The sequence below is a fragment of the Doryrhamphus excisus genome, linkage group LG18, assembly GCF_037039965.1.
Source record: "Doryrhamphus excisus strain RoL-2023G ecotype Guam linkage group LG18, RoL_Dexc_Guam_v1.1, whole genome shotgun sequence".
NCBI lineage: Eukaryota > Metazoa > Chordata > Actinopteri > Syngnathiformes > Syngnathidae > Doryrhamphus > Doryrhamphus excisus.
The window spans coordinates 8,367,945-8,383,425 of record NC_136374.1 but is presented as its reverse complement, the minus strand read 5'-3'; the positions used below and the strand labels follow the sequence as shown (position 1 = coordinate 8,383,425).

The following is a 15,481-nucleotide window of genomic DNA, read 5'->3' as shown; positions in this document are numbered from 1 at the left end:
TGTACTGCAGCACACTATATATTCCTTTTCACCCCACACTAACCACAATGCAAAAGTGACATGTAGTATTTCCAGGCAAAAAAACCAAAACGGCCCATTGCATTTTAATGACATTTTGTCTGCAGATAGATATTAAAGTGTATTAATCTTCCATATACATTTTATCTATTTCCATAGCTCCGGTCAATGAATTTGAAAGGCTTAAAAGGGGACCGATTATGCAAATGTTTGGGCCCTGTATTGTTGTATTGAGTTGTGGACTCCTATAGAGCAGCTACACATGTTAACAAGCAAAAAAAGCTTTCTAGATCTTCCAGAAGTTGCACCTATTCCAACTATACTTCTTTTGATTTCGTGCTTCCTGCAAAAACGATTGGTTTCAGTTTATTCCACCCACCACTATCATATTAGTTGATAGTAAATGGTGATTTATCTTTTTAAAATGTCCGCTTTTGGATCCCAAATCCAATCTAGAAGTAGAGACTGGATAGCCCAAAGTTTGTCAAGAAAAGCGGTTACTTGAAGACATCTGTCCATGGTAAGTAGCTTTAGCATTTTAGCTTTTCTACAGCAGTTTTCTACAGCGGTGGTAATTTGGTTTTGGCTGGAGCTTATCCCAGCTGTCTTCAGGCCTGGACTGGCCGCCAGCCAATCACAGGGCACATATAGACAAACAACCATTCACACTCACATTCATACCTATGGACAATTTGGAGTCGCCAATTAACCTAGCATGTTTTGGAGGAAAACAAAGAAAACCCACACACACACAGGGAGAACATGCAAACTCCTCACAGAGATGACCCAGCGGAGAATGGAACCCAGGTTTTCCAGATGTCCTAATCATTCTAATCTTTCTTTTGCCATCTACCATGGCTATAGAGTCCAAGAACACAATATTCTGTGTGCCTTGAAAAATCACTCAAAGTCATGGCCGCTACAGAGTGGGACAGCCTTCGAATGAGTTAACTGCCTTCCACCAGTTACGTAAATTGTATCATTTTCCACTACAATAATGTCATATTGACCATTCCTTAATATTAGGGTAATGTGACGTTTTAAAATTGAGGTTTTTCAAAGCAGTAACAGAAAAACACGGGCTGTTCAGCACATTTAAAGAATGGACCGCCTAAAACTTATTGCTGCTCTTCTTCCTCTAATCTAAAATCTAGACGAGGGCCCGAGCAAAACAAACAGTGGTTACAGTCAGCAAATCCAGAAGGAGCCACAATGATGTCTTATCTGATCCATGCTGCTGGCTAAAGACATACCAACTGGCAGGAGCCAAGCAATCAAACCCAAAGTGTCAATCGTATAATGTCCTCATTGAAAAGCGGGTAAAAGAGATACTAGTGTTAAACAAGTGTGGAAAAACATGTTTGGTGAAAAAAAAAAAAGTGTCAGAAAGTGAAGCCAAGTGTGCAGCAGTCAGGCGGGGCCGACGCAGGGCGGCCAAGTCGGGAACGGTTGACTTGGAAATGTGTTCCAGCAGGAAAAAGCTCAGCTCCAGAGGAGCAGCGAGGCCAGCAGTCTGGAGCAGTCGGCAACTTTCCCCTCGCTTTTGGCTCCAGCGCCGCCCTCCCTGCAGCCCACCCAAGAAGCGGCCCATGGGCATAAATTTGAGAGGATTTAAAACATCGTGTATCTCCTCGTTCTCACTGTCCATGCTTTTTTGCTTCTTCCCTTTCCAAAAACTACCACGGTTAATAAAATAATTGAATGTTCTTTTTCATCCAGGGCCAATCATTGCATTTTATTGTATTCTTTTAGCCGTAAACTTCATGTCATGTCACCAACAACATTCCTATGGCATCTTCAACGGACAGGACTCTAAATTTCATACATTCTTTTGCACACAAAAACATATACAGCCAATTTCACAACACAAATGTGTCATTTATATACTGTATCACGCAATAACACAGATTATGCCCACTGTTAATGAATATTAAGCAATACATTGCATTTATTAAACGTGAGCGATACATTACCTGATCTACACAAAAAAACTACTCCACTCTTTAGTGTACATACTGTATATTACACTACTGTTCAAAAGTTTCACAACACCCAAATTTGATGGGTTAAAGTGTTAAAGATGGTTGTTCTCCTTTCCACAGGAGGCGACAAACGACGTAGCAAACCATGCACACGGAAGGCAACGATTGGCACCGGCGACACCGGTGAGTGATGTGTTTGTCTCCTGTGATTTTGATTGGCTAACAAATCTGGAGGGAATTCGGGGGGCATCAAAGTAGTTCAGAGAAGGATAAGATATGTCTTTATTAGTCCCACAAGAAAGAATTTCAGGTTTACAGCAGCGAAAGTACAAGCTCCCCTTACACTGTTTAGTCACAGGTTTACACTATTTCACGGTTATTGCACTTGTTTATTGCATGGTTTATTGCACGGTTATTCTACAAGATCTTTTGGAGCAGTTATTGTAGAGTTTGACAGCTGCAGGAAGGAGAGACCTGTAATATCTCTCCTTCACACACTTTGGATGGATCATTCTGTCACTACTACAACACACTTAGTGTGTGTGTGTGGGGGGGCGGGGGTCTTTGTTCATCATCGTCCTCTTGCCCTCCTCCACCTGTTCCAGAGGACATCCCAGGACAAAGCTGACCTTCTTTATCAGTTTGTCCAGCCTCTTCCTGTCTATAGTACTCTTGCGAGTACTACATCTTACTAGTATTGAAGATAAACTTACATGTAAATCAATGTAAACTTGACTTGACCCTGGCACTACCGAGTTCCCATGCATCTGTCTTTTACTTTAAAAGTATAGCGTTAGCAAGTATAGCGTAATGATTAGCATCCTGTCTTCTCATTGGTCAATCAATGAAACTCCCGTTTATTGATCCTCGTCGGCGCCGCAGCGATGAAAAGTTGTTCAACTTCCTGGAAACCTTCACATGCACAAATTTTGTGTGTCGCTTGACTGGATGGTGACACGCGATAATTGCACTGTCGTGCAGGTTCAGTTGGATATGAATGGAGTAGAGGAGATGTCGACACGAGTGTTGCTCACGAGGGTATACTACAAGGGTGTCCAAAGTGGGCTTTTTTTGTGTCCCACGACTGTTTATTTTTTGTAATAAAAAACAAATAAAGAAGAAAATTCAAAAAAATTAAAAGTTAAGTAATTGACAAATATTACGCTAAAGTCATAATTTTAATATTATAAAATCATTCATTCATTCATTCATTTTCTACCGCTTTTCCTCACGAGGGTCGCGGGGGTGCTGGAGCCTATCCCAGCTGTCTTCGGGCGAGAGGCGGGGTACACCCTGGACTGGTGGCCAGCCAATCACAGGGCACATATAGACAAACAACCATTCACACTCACATTCATACCTATGGACAATTTGGAGTCAACAATTAACCTAGCATGTTTTTGGAATGTGGGAGGAAACCGGAGTACCCGGAGAAAACCCACGCATGCACGGGGTGAACAGGCAAACTCCACACACAGATGGCCGAGGGTGGAATTGAACCCTGGTCTCCTAACTGTGAGATCAATGTTTTTGCAACATTGCAATTAGACATTACAAGAATAAAGTCAACATATTATGTGAATAAAGACACAGTGGAGAAAAAGTAATAATACACTTTGTTGCCTATAGTTGAGATATAGTTTTCCTTTAAATATTTACAACTTACTAGCATACCCGCATGGCTTGGTTTACCAAAATTGGGTCCATATCCAGTTCGGACACTCCTGGTTTACAGTAGTACCACTGTGTGTACAGTATGTAGACACAGGAGGTAGTAAGTACTCCAGAAAAGTTGGAATGCTTGTAGCAGCAACTCTCAAGATCTGATCGACCTCCATTTCTCCAATAACCGTTTCTTAGTTTGTCGTTTCATTATAGTTTGAGCTTAATACGCTACTGCAAACCTGCCTTAGTTAAATCCCTGAAGAAATTATTCATAAATTATACATTTTACTTGCAATTGGTTCTGGCTTTCGGCATACTGAGGTCGTCGCCACATCACCACAAGCCAAGACATGACTGTTGTTATGTCTACTATATTGGGTAATACGAGTATACAGATGTCTAGAATGTTCTAATCATATTAAAAACGGTATTTAAAAGGTCGTAAACCGGTTTTCTATCCTGTAACTGCGAAAATATTCCATTTATATATCCTACTTTGTGGAAATTAAATTATTGGGTGTGTAACCAATTAACTTGAATAAACAAGGGACTACTGTACACTGTATTTATATTGTATTTATGTATATATATATGGACGGATGGATGCAAGTATTTATTTATAATCCTTATTTTAACACTGCACAAACTCCTTCCCTCTTTTCACCACAAATGAACAATGTGAGTAAAATTGAAATACAAAATGTCAGCAAACGATATATTATAAGTGTAAAGTGAAAAAATAATTGTGTATTATCTGGGGCTGCACGAGCACTGCTGGCACTAGGGAGCTGTGGTTCATCAACATGCCCCTACATTCTAATGCATTCTTTATGAAAAATAAAATGGGCCAATTTAAAATCATTCAGATATTTTCTAACGCCATTATTCCCAACACTGATCCTACCGGCCACTTAATACACCCCGTGTAGCACCAATGGTACCGGTACCACAGTTTGAGAATCAGCGATCTAAATCATCAAGAGGAATGAAAACATCATCTGTGGGTGTCGAGTTCCGCCGGAACCATCCCGGCGAGCCTGCGACATTCCGAGTGGAGCCTGAAGTCGGATTAAAGCCTGCAGAAAGTCTGTCACTTCCAGTGTGTCAGTCGTCGTGATAAATACGACGCACTTTGACCCCCTTTGGCAGATTCATGCTGGCATATCGCTGACTTTCCCGGGCCTGCATTTGGCTGCGGCGGGCGGTGGTAAATCATTCATGCCAAGATGGACGCACTTTCTGTTGTGGTATTTGATCTAGTCAACTTTATTTGTCATTTCACTTGTGGAAAACTAGGAGACAATGAGCAGAAAAGTGGAGGGCTGTGTCAACCAACAACAACAAAAATGTTGGTGCAAATGGAGATAGAACATTTTTAAGTATGCATCTTCCGTTATATCTCCATCCAGTACGTGTCTCCATTTTTGAGGAATACGATACTTTGTGTGTACATTTAAAGAGGAGGTATGCCAAGGAGAGCTGCCAAGTCCAAGACGTTACGATGTTATCTCCTCTCAGATAACAGGCTTGTTGGAGCGGGGAGGAACACACGCGACGTCAGTGGCAGCGTCTCCTCGCATACAACTTCCATCTCGCTTGTGTGTTCCTATAAAACTTTCAACATTATTATTTTTTTTTTTTTGCCCTTTTCCTGATGTCAGAGCGACACAGGTGGTGTGAAGGGTGACGCTGTGTTGTAATTATGAAGATTTGTGGCTATGGCAACCCGGGGTGAAATCATAAACACAACGTCTTCTGTGCGTTCTATCAGCCGCAAGGACGCTGAGTCATCACTGCATCGTCACTTAGCGACACACAATGAACACAACTGGACAACACCATTTAGGGCGGACTTGTATTTACTGCCTTTTTGGATTATTACATGTCTTCTGTTTATTTCTATTACGAAAGGTGGCCGCTATCATTAGCGTAGGGAGTAATGGCGTTAAAAATATGAAATCTCATGAATTACTATTTTAAACACAATCTGACAGAAATGTGGCACTTGCTCGAGTCTTATTAACTGCTCTTTTAGGTGAACCTGATTTAAAATATATACAAATATTAAGTAATAAATCATGTCCTTTCATGGTTATTTTCAAGCCAAAAAATGGTTCCATGAAGTAAAATACAAGGCATTGAAAGACACATTCAAAGACGTAATAATTAGGAATGCTCAGATCAATTGGCTATTGATCAATAACGGACAATTTCCATAAAAAATATGCGATTTGCGCTAAACACCTTTCAAAGCCAATCGGGGTACGGCGGCAAATCCTACATGTTTGCTGCGTTACGTACGGTTGCCACAGGCTATGCTAATCAATGCCCGTGTGTTTGAGCAGTCCCTTACCAAACCTACTGACTATTCTTGCATGTTTGTTTACACATTTTGCCTGTCTGTCACTGGTCATACTTTCCATTGCAGCTAGCTAGAGTTATCTGCCTAGCTTCTGGTTTTCGGACACCAAATGCTAACCGCAATGCAGTTAGTTTGGAGCTTGTTTTTGTCCCATGGGGAAGTGGATATCACATGTTCATGTTTCATTATTCTGCATGTCTTGTCCTCAAAACACTATTGGTGTGTGGACATAAAGACATAGTGTGTCCAGCTTTATCATGGTGATGCTATCACATAATTTAAACTTTACGCCTGTTTGTGCTTAGTACGTACATAAAGTAGTATGTAATTAAACGTATGTCATTAAAAAAATGCACGGTTAATCCATGTGACTGGTCATCTTCTCATTCACGGATGATCGGAATCGGCAGCATAAAACCCAGAGCATTTCTAGTAATAATATGTAGAATCATACGGTGGTCACTAGGTGTCAGTAGTGTTACTGTAATGTCGGGTAAGACACACAAGCATCAGACCTGATGACCTGAGCAACAGGCTTTTACTTCCAGGTTGAATGATCTCAAACAGGAACCATAATCCCTAACACCCACACCTAGCTAAAACTCAACTCTGAACTCCCGATGTCACTTCCTGTCCAGACGTATGGAAAACATTTATTGCAACACACACAAGCATGAGTTTATCTATTCTCTCGTCTTTGAATTTTATTATCTAGTCTCTTATTTATTATATAGTCTTAAATGTCATTTTCTTATTATGTCAACCATATTGGGTAATAGGAGTGTAAAGGTGACTATAGGGGTGTTATTTAAAGTCTGGAAGGCTCTAATAATATTAAAACTGGTATTTAGAAGGTCCTAAATAGCATTTCTATCCTCAAACTATGAAAATATTTAATTTATCAATAAGATATCTCACTTTGTTTAAATTCACTCATCACTCACAAAACGAATTAACCACGACAGATGAAGGGCTACTGTATGAGATATAAAAATGCAACCGGGAATGAGTTCAAGCTACAGGAAGTATCTTAAGAACTGTCACGACAAGTGTGCTTTTTATTTGTTTAGAGTCTTTCTTATGTGATACCATCTCAGACATCAACAAACCTGACTTTGTGTGTCTTCGTCCTCAGTAGTTCGCATACATAAATTCCACAAATTATGTGGAATTAGATTTGGCACGACCTGCTATGCACCCTTCGTCATAAATTGGGACCGAAGCGGTGGGGATGCATTGTAACGCTGCTCCTTAACACACACCATACGCACGTGGTCTGCCAGAGAACTTAATAGGTGTACCAATTGAAAGTGAAAGACAGGAAGTGTTTCTTTGCGTCATGCATTTGCTCGCTAATCAAACACAAGCGGTCCCGAAAGGCAAGTATTTGCATATTACAAAAACCTCCACATGCGTCTAGTGGAGACAGGCTCTCACATGTCAAAGCACTGTTGAGGCGACAGAAGAACGATGATTTTCATCCTCCAAAACAGATTGAAGTCATCTAGGAAACACTGATATTGACTTTTTGTACATGTTAGGAGTTGTTTTCCCAAAGATTTTGCTCCGATTCAGAGTTGCAAGATGTTCGACTAAAAAAAAAGTAGTCTCAGGAAAACCATAGTATCTATCGTAACAACAACAACTGAAGAAAAAAAACGTAGCTTGTGGAGCATCTCCTGTGCTTCTTTCCAGACAGCTGCTATTAAAGCCTGATTGTTTCAGGTTCACAGGGTGTGAAAGGCCCTGATTGAGGGGCTGTGATCCCAGTGAGGGTGGTCTCTCTCCCTGCCCCTCCCCCCCACCTCTCTTTCTGGAAGGTGGGAAGAGGAAGAAGTGTGTGTGTGGTGTGTGTGTGTGTGTATAGGATTGCAGGCATCACGTGACACATGTTTCTTGCTGAGCGGACCAAAATGGAATCTGGACAAAAACACACCACTTGTTGCTGCCTGCCTCTAAGGCAAGGTCATGTGACCCGGTGTCGGAATAACAACTTCCTGTATCCATCTATCTATCACACCTTAAACGCACAAATGATCTCCTCATTAAAAACGCACTGTATTCATGCTGATAAAGACTTATCTTGGTGGTGATAAAGTCTCTCCCGTGGCTGCTAATAGGAAGACAAGTCCTTCCTGTGTGCACTATTTGTTTAAGACAATTCCCCATTAAGGAGCCTTTTGGCCTTAACACGCTTGATAAAGAGCAGGCAGGGTGAGGAACCCCCCCACAGAGCTTTTCACTGGTGGCCAAAGGACAAGTGCACTCCCGTCCCAACCTTGATCAGCAAAAAGTCCATGACAACCATGACAAAAAGACCGCTTCACTCCTGTGTCATCGTTAAACGAGGCCTGCAGCTAACCATCCTTTTTTTTAAGAGTTGTAGCATTAGGACAAATAAACAAAACAACAAATACAGTTGGAATTTTGGGGAAATTTAGATGCACAAAAGTTGTATTATGAGAATGAAGTGAAATATTATGGGAATAAAGCCAAAATTAATTATTAACAATGTGTGTAAATATCTTGTTTTGCCTAAAACACAAAGACAACAGCTTTCATGGATGACTAAGGAAATTAAAAAATATTCACATTTTAGAAGTTGAAATTAGAGAATGTTGAAAACTTGATCAAATAATTGATTGACTGGTTAATTGATATGCTCACCAGAACAACAGGTTTTTATTGCAGGTTTGAATGATCTCACAACAGACCCAATAATCGCTAACATAGGCTAAACTAAGCGGTTGTAACCCACGTCAAGCTAGAATCCAATTCCTAATGTCACTTCCTGTTTGTCAGATCCCTCAGCTTCCCTTATACCGCAACAAATTTAGAGCAACACACACTTATTTATGTCTTATATGTTTTATTTTGTCCTATTGTGTTTGCAATGTTGTAAATTCGACTATATGGGTGTTATGGCATGTCTCGAGGGTGTTCATTATTTAAAAAAAAATATTTAGAAGGTTGTATACAGGTTTTCTATGCTCTAACTACACAAATATCCAATTTATAAACAATAAAGGCAACAATAAATGCCTGAAAGCTGGAATTGATCGTGGGTTCGTATCTCAGTTGGAACATCTCATGTTCCTCCCGTACGTGGTTTCTCTCCGGGTACTCTGGCTTCCTCCCAAATTCCAAGAATTAAAGATTGAGGGGATTAACGTCTTTTTTGGGGGGGGGGGGGGGGGGGGGGGGGGTTAGAGGACTAACAGCAAATTATTATTTTGACACATGGCTCACCACCATGCCCCTGCAAGATTGACATTGACGTTATCCGATTTTGGATCAACATTTGCATGCATTAAAAATGTTTCATTATTATATTAGATTCGGTTCTAGAACTCTTCCCTTATCTCTACTAACTATCATAGATTTTTATTATGAAGTATTATGACGTATTGATAAATTATGACTAAGTTATGGTGAATGAGTTTTCTGTAGATTTTTTTTCTTTGCCGCTTAACCTCATTAGGGTCGCGGGGGTATGATGGAGCCTATCCCAGCTGACTTCAGGCAAGAGGCAGGGCGCACCATGGACTGGTCGCCAGCCAATCGCGGCAAATATTTTGGTAACCAACCTCTGCGAGTCGGGTCCCTTACCCCATTAAAGATCCAATAAAAGTCCAGCCAATGAAAGATACCATTGAAAAAAGTGGGCATGCAAAATATTAGAATGCCATAATAGAATATCTATAATACTCTCTTCAGAGCAATAGTAATTTATTGACGGCCCCTAGTATAAACAACCACCATCATGACACAGCAGTCCTGGCAGAGTGAGAGGGAACTACCACTGTAGCGACTCAACCAAATATCCAACGTCCAACATGAAACTAACGTCACTACGGTACACCGCGGACATGCGGACTGCATGGTAGTGTTGCCTCTTCTTCTCTTGGCGGGTGGCGAGAGTCGGGTGGCAACCAGTTTTGAGGCACATTACCACACCTACCAGGTTGGAGTGCGGCCCAGAGTTTGGCAACCGGATTGGCCCGATCTCGTGGAGATCAGATCTTCAAAATACATCAGTTGAGAAAGCCAGTCCCAATCCCGAGTGGTTAGCACGCAGGTGACACAGCTAGGAGACCCGGGTTCGATTCCACCCACGGGCATCTCTGAGTGGAATTTCCATGTTGAATCTGTACGTGGGTTTTCTCCTTGTACTCCGGTTTCCTCCCACATTCCAAAAACATGCTAGGTTAATTGGCGACTCCAAATTGTCCATAGGTATGAATGTGAGTGTGAATGGTTGTTTGTCTATATGTGCCCTGTGATTGGCTGGCCACCAGTCCAGGGTGTACCCCGCCTCTCGCCCGAAGACAGCTGGGATAGGCTCCAGCACCCCCTCGTGAGGATAAGCGGGAGAAAATTAATGATACCATCAATTTATTCCCATCATATTTTGACTCTATTGCCACAATAATTATATGTTTTCTCCGAACCTAGTTTTCCAAAAATTATGACTTTATTGTTGAAAAATGTAAACAATTTGTCTCTTAATATTTTGACTTTATTTTTGTATAATTTCTTAATTTTTGTGTTGTTTTTTCAACTTTCTTCTTGTAAATTTTCTGACTTTATTCCCATAATATTTTGATTTTGTCCTTGTAATATTTGACTTCTGGCCCAACTTAATTTTGGTATTTTTTCATTTTTGTTGTAGTTTTACAGTGAGTTGCCGGCCAATAAAAACTGCCCCCCCCTCTCCCGACTTAGAACAATACCTTAAGAGTCCACGGTGGCCACGGTTTGACCCTGGAACAGATGAATTCCATTCTACTTCTATTGTTTTTCATGGTAAAGAACTAATTGTTTTTGGAGCCTTTCCACTTCCACTGCTGCAAAAATGTACACCTTTTCTTCGTAAGATAAATGAGTTGTCTATGCTTGTGAGTGTTTAGCACTCTAGTCTGTAATAAAGTGTGTGTGTGCCAGCTCTATTGACGCTCTTCAGTCCATACTCCAAATGAATGCATGGAGACCTAATCCGTCCACATTAGATTAGATTCAAGTCCCTGTTCAAACAGGCTTTTACAAACAGTTGTGCACATCTTCAGTATTGGTAAAACACACACACACACACACACATTTGGGAATGATCTTGGCACCTCAAGTATTTCAGGTTACAAGGAACAGCTGTTGGAACCAGATGATTTTACACCCTGTGTGAGTGTGTGTGTGTGTGTGTGTGTGTGGACAGAGACACTGCCTGTCTTCTTATAAGAAATGAGCCCACTTTATGCTAGCTATCCCATCCTCGTCACTGGAAATGAGCCATTAGACTGAATGAGGTGATGGCAACACATGTGTAGCCGTGAAGTTGGAAGGACATTCCACTTACCTCAGCCTGCATCAAACTTCCTAAAGTCCTTGGAAGAGCTGGAATGGTCCAAGGTTTGCCAAAGTTGTAGATTCCAAAAACAGAAAGATGCCTTTTCTCTTTCCTCTTTTGCTTTCTCTCGTCTTGTCTTTTGCTCGAAGTGGATGCGAGATGTCCCGGTTCTTTCTTCAACGCACCCTCTTTTTTTTAAGTGCTTCTTTTCCTCCTTGGTACACTTTAGAAGTCAACTTTAAGCGAAGTAAAAGAAGGAGCCCATGTTCGGCAACAAGGGAGTCCCGCAAGTTGCTTGCTCTGCCCTCCAAATGCGTAATGCGCACCCCCCCCCCTCTCTCTCTCCCTCCTCTCCAGTCTGTGTGGACCACCCCGAAACAGGAAGTTCACTTTTTGTTTTTCTTGAGGAGGAAAAAAAAAGACAGACGATGCTGCTTCGTTTTCTCTTCAAACCTCAATTTTAACTTTATTCTGCTCCATCCTTCCATTTGAATCCACACATATTTATTTTAAAGGGAACTTCATTTTCTTCACATGGAAGTGCTCATAAATCAAAAAAAAGTGTGCTTCAATGTTCCCATCAGGCAGACTCTCGTGAGGAAGGTGAATGTTATATTTTCCTGTCTTTTCGGGAATCTTTTCTAAAGTTGTAAATTCCCTCCTCAGCGTGTGTGGCTTGCCTGCACGCATGCCTGCATGTTGGGATGCTCCAGGATCCACCGCAAAACCTGGACTGGATTTATGTTGCCAGATCCTCACCGTGGCCACAAATAGTCTCGTCCGTAACACTTTAACAACAAGGGTGGGCAAATATTTTGACTCGTGGGCTACATTGAGTTAACAAAATTGTCTGGGGGGGCCAGAACATATATTTAACACACACACACACACATACTATTTTATGATTATAATTTTCCTTGAATTATTTGTCATATTTTATCTGTAAAAATGTTACTATCAGCTGTATGTTCTCATGTCCCTTTTTTCAGGAGCACTTTAAACATCAGACCACATCAAACTATGTCATTTATTTTACAGTTTTTTTTTTTTTTTTTTTACTAAATAAGACATCCGACTCCACCCTCGGTCATCTCTGTGTGGAGTTTGCATGTTCTCCCCGTGCATGCGTGGGTTTTCTCCGGGTACTCCGGTTTCCTCCCACATTCCAAAAACATGCTAGGTTAATTGGTGACTCCAAATTGTCCATAGGTATGAATGTGAGTGTGAATGGTTGTTTGTCTATATGTGCCCTGTGATTGGCTGGTGACCAGTCCAGGGTGTACCCCGCCTCTTGCCCGAAGACAGCTGGGATAGGCTCCAGCACCCCCACGACTCTCATGAGGGAAAAGCGGTAGAAAATGAATGAATGAATGAAGACATCCGACTTGCAAGTCATGTTGCCAGTTTGTATGTTTAAAGTTGAAATACTTAGAAAGCAACTGGCGGGCCAGATTCAAATGCTTGGTGGGCCGCATGTGGCCCCTGGGCCATAGTTTGACCACCTATGCTTTACAATAAAATACACAAGGTTAGTTAACAAGGATTAATGAGGAACGAACCAACCTAACCTGCTGGAGCCTATCCCAGGGCACATATAGACAAACAACCATTCACACTCACATTCATACCTATGGACAATTTGGAGTCGCCAATTAACCTAGCATGTTTTTGGAATGTGGGAGGAAACCGGAGTACCCGGAGAAAACCTACGCATGCACGGGGAGAACATGCAAACTCCACACAGAGATGCACGAATCGGGGAATCGAACCCGGGTCTCCTAACTGTGTGGCCCCTATCCACTAAATACTTTATATTTGTGCTAATATTGAACAAATTTCAATATTAGTCAATGACAACTCAACTGAAGGAGTTTGCATGTTGTCCCCGTGCATGCGTGGGTTTTCTCGATCGAGAGGAGTCAGTTGAGGTGGCTCGGGCATCTAGTCCAGATGCCTCCTGGACGCCTCCCTGGTGAGGTGTTCCGGGCATGTCCAGCCGGGAAAAGGTCCCGGGGCAGACCTAGGACACGCTGGAGGGATTATGTCTCACAGCTGGCCTGGGAACGCCTTGGTGTCCTCCCGGTGGAGCTGGAGGAGGTGGCCGGGGACTGGGAAGTCTGGGCTTCCCTACTAAGACTGCTGCCCCCGCGACCCGGACCCCCAAAATGCCATACCAAACTGAAACTTGTTCCTGTGTCACGGTTTGCAATTTGCAAAACGCAGCTGGAGCAAATCTCGCAGCAGTCTCTACCGTGTGAGCCCGGCGTTACAGTCCACTCGCATTGTTGCCAAGTGATGTTTTCATTTCTTTGTGCCGGGGCATGTTGTTTTTCTTCATAGCTTTGTCAGATTGTTGTCCAAAGTGTGGTTTCCACATTCACAGGCCCCAGAGACACTATGTGTGGCCTCGGTTTGGCTAATTAGACTAATTAGTTGAAGTCCTCCATTCTCTTTGGCAGCCTTGTGTTGCAGTGGACCATCATATCACCAATGAATCCATGCTCCACACCAACAAGAGGAATGACAAAGCGCCATTGTGGCGTCCAGGCTCCTTATGTAACGCTGTCTATTTGTTTCTATTGGCTGTCTGTGTCTTTCTGTTATTTCAGTTCCTCAGCTGAGATCAATAAGAAGCGCTCCACTGTGTTGCTATGGATCCATCTTGAGCCTGGTTTCCATGCTTTATATCTTCTTCAATTGAATTGCTTGGAAAAGTTAGATGCTTTTGGTTTGTGTGCAGTCGGCCCTTTTAACTGTTATTAGAAGATGATTAATGATTTTTATATTACTATGACTATGTTTGAATGGAATATACTGCGGTTCAGACATGACACAATGCTAACAATGCTGACAAATGCTAACAAGCATTGTACATACCGTATTTTTTTGCTCTCAGTGCCTCTATTCAAGTCCCCTATAGTGGATGGCTGCGTGGGCTGCAAAAGCAAATAACTAATGGGCACCGGGGTCATAAAATACATGCACTAATGCCACTCTGATGTCTTTTTTTTTTTTTTTAATGAATGCCACAAGATGGCTGTAACTGCATTTGAAGTATAATAAGTGGTACACATCCAGCAGCTTCATCTACCTCTGCATGTCTTTCAGCTGTTGGTGTGAAACTCATGTTTAAAATGAACTCATAAGCAATATTAATGCTGTTTAAGCAATTTCATTATCGCTATCGCAACATTGGTTGCTGTGATTTATTCAAAAAAATGTACTAAAAAAACTAACAGCATAGGCTCCAGCATTCCCGCCACCCCAGTGAGGATAAGTAGCATAGAAAATGAATGGATGGAAACAACAATTGTAGCAACAATGGGGAATTTGCATTAATTTTAAATGAATAAAATTAAACATTAAGAGAAAAAAGTTGTAATCTATCAAGAAGAACAGATAAAACAGATATTTTTTCAAGTAGCGTGAAGTTGAAATGTTGAAGAAAAAAAAATAATTTGGAGGGGAAAAGTGGTAATAATATGAGAATCTAAAAAAACCCCAAATAATGTAATAAAAAATAGGTGGTTAAAAGAGATAAAATATGGAAATAAAGTAAAAATATTACAAAAACAAAATTTACAAGAGAAAATTTAAAATAGTTCATTCATTCATTTTCAACCGCTTTTTCCTCACGAGGGTCGTGGGGGTGCTGGAGCCTATCCCAGCTGTCTTCGGGCGAGAGGCGGGGTACACCCTGGACTGGTGGCCAGCCAATCACAGGGCACATATAGACAAACAACCATTCACACTCACATTCATACCTATGGACAATTTGGCGTCGCCAATTAACCTAGCATGTTTTTGGAATGTGGGAGGAAACCGGAGTACCCGGAGAAAACCCACGCATGCACGGGGAGAACATGCAAACTCCACACAGAGATGACCGAGGGTCGAATTGAACTCTGGTCTTTTAGCTGTGAGGCCTGCGTGCTAACCACTCATCCGACGTGCAGCCAGTTAACAAAATATTCATTTTCTACCGCTTATCCTCACTAGGGTCGCGGGGGTGCTGGAGCCTATCCCAGCTGTCTTCGGGCGAGAGGCGGGGTGCACCCTGGACTGGTGGCCAGCCAATCACAGGGCACATATAGACAAACAACCATTCACACT

The 15,481-nt window shown here is 41.8% G+C and overlaps 1 protein-coding gene across 2 annotated transcripts in view; it reads right to left on the bottom strand.

Moving 5' to 3' along the window:
* gli1 (GLI family zinc finger 1) overlaps window positions 1-11,670 on the bottom strand; it is a 58,153-nt gene extending 46,483 nt beyond the window's left edge. For both annotated transcript variants that reach the window (XM_058054941.2, XM_058054943.2), the window contains exon 1: window positions 11,378-11,670. The gene's annotated coding sequence lies outside the window, so the exon portion shown is untranslated. The remainder of the gene's footprint in view (window positions 1-11,377) is intronic.
* Between the last annotated feature and the right edge of the window lie 3,811 nt (window positions 11,671-15,481).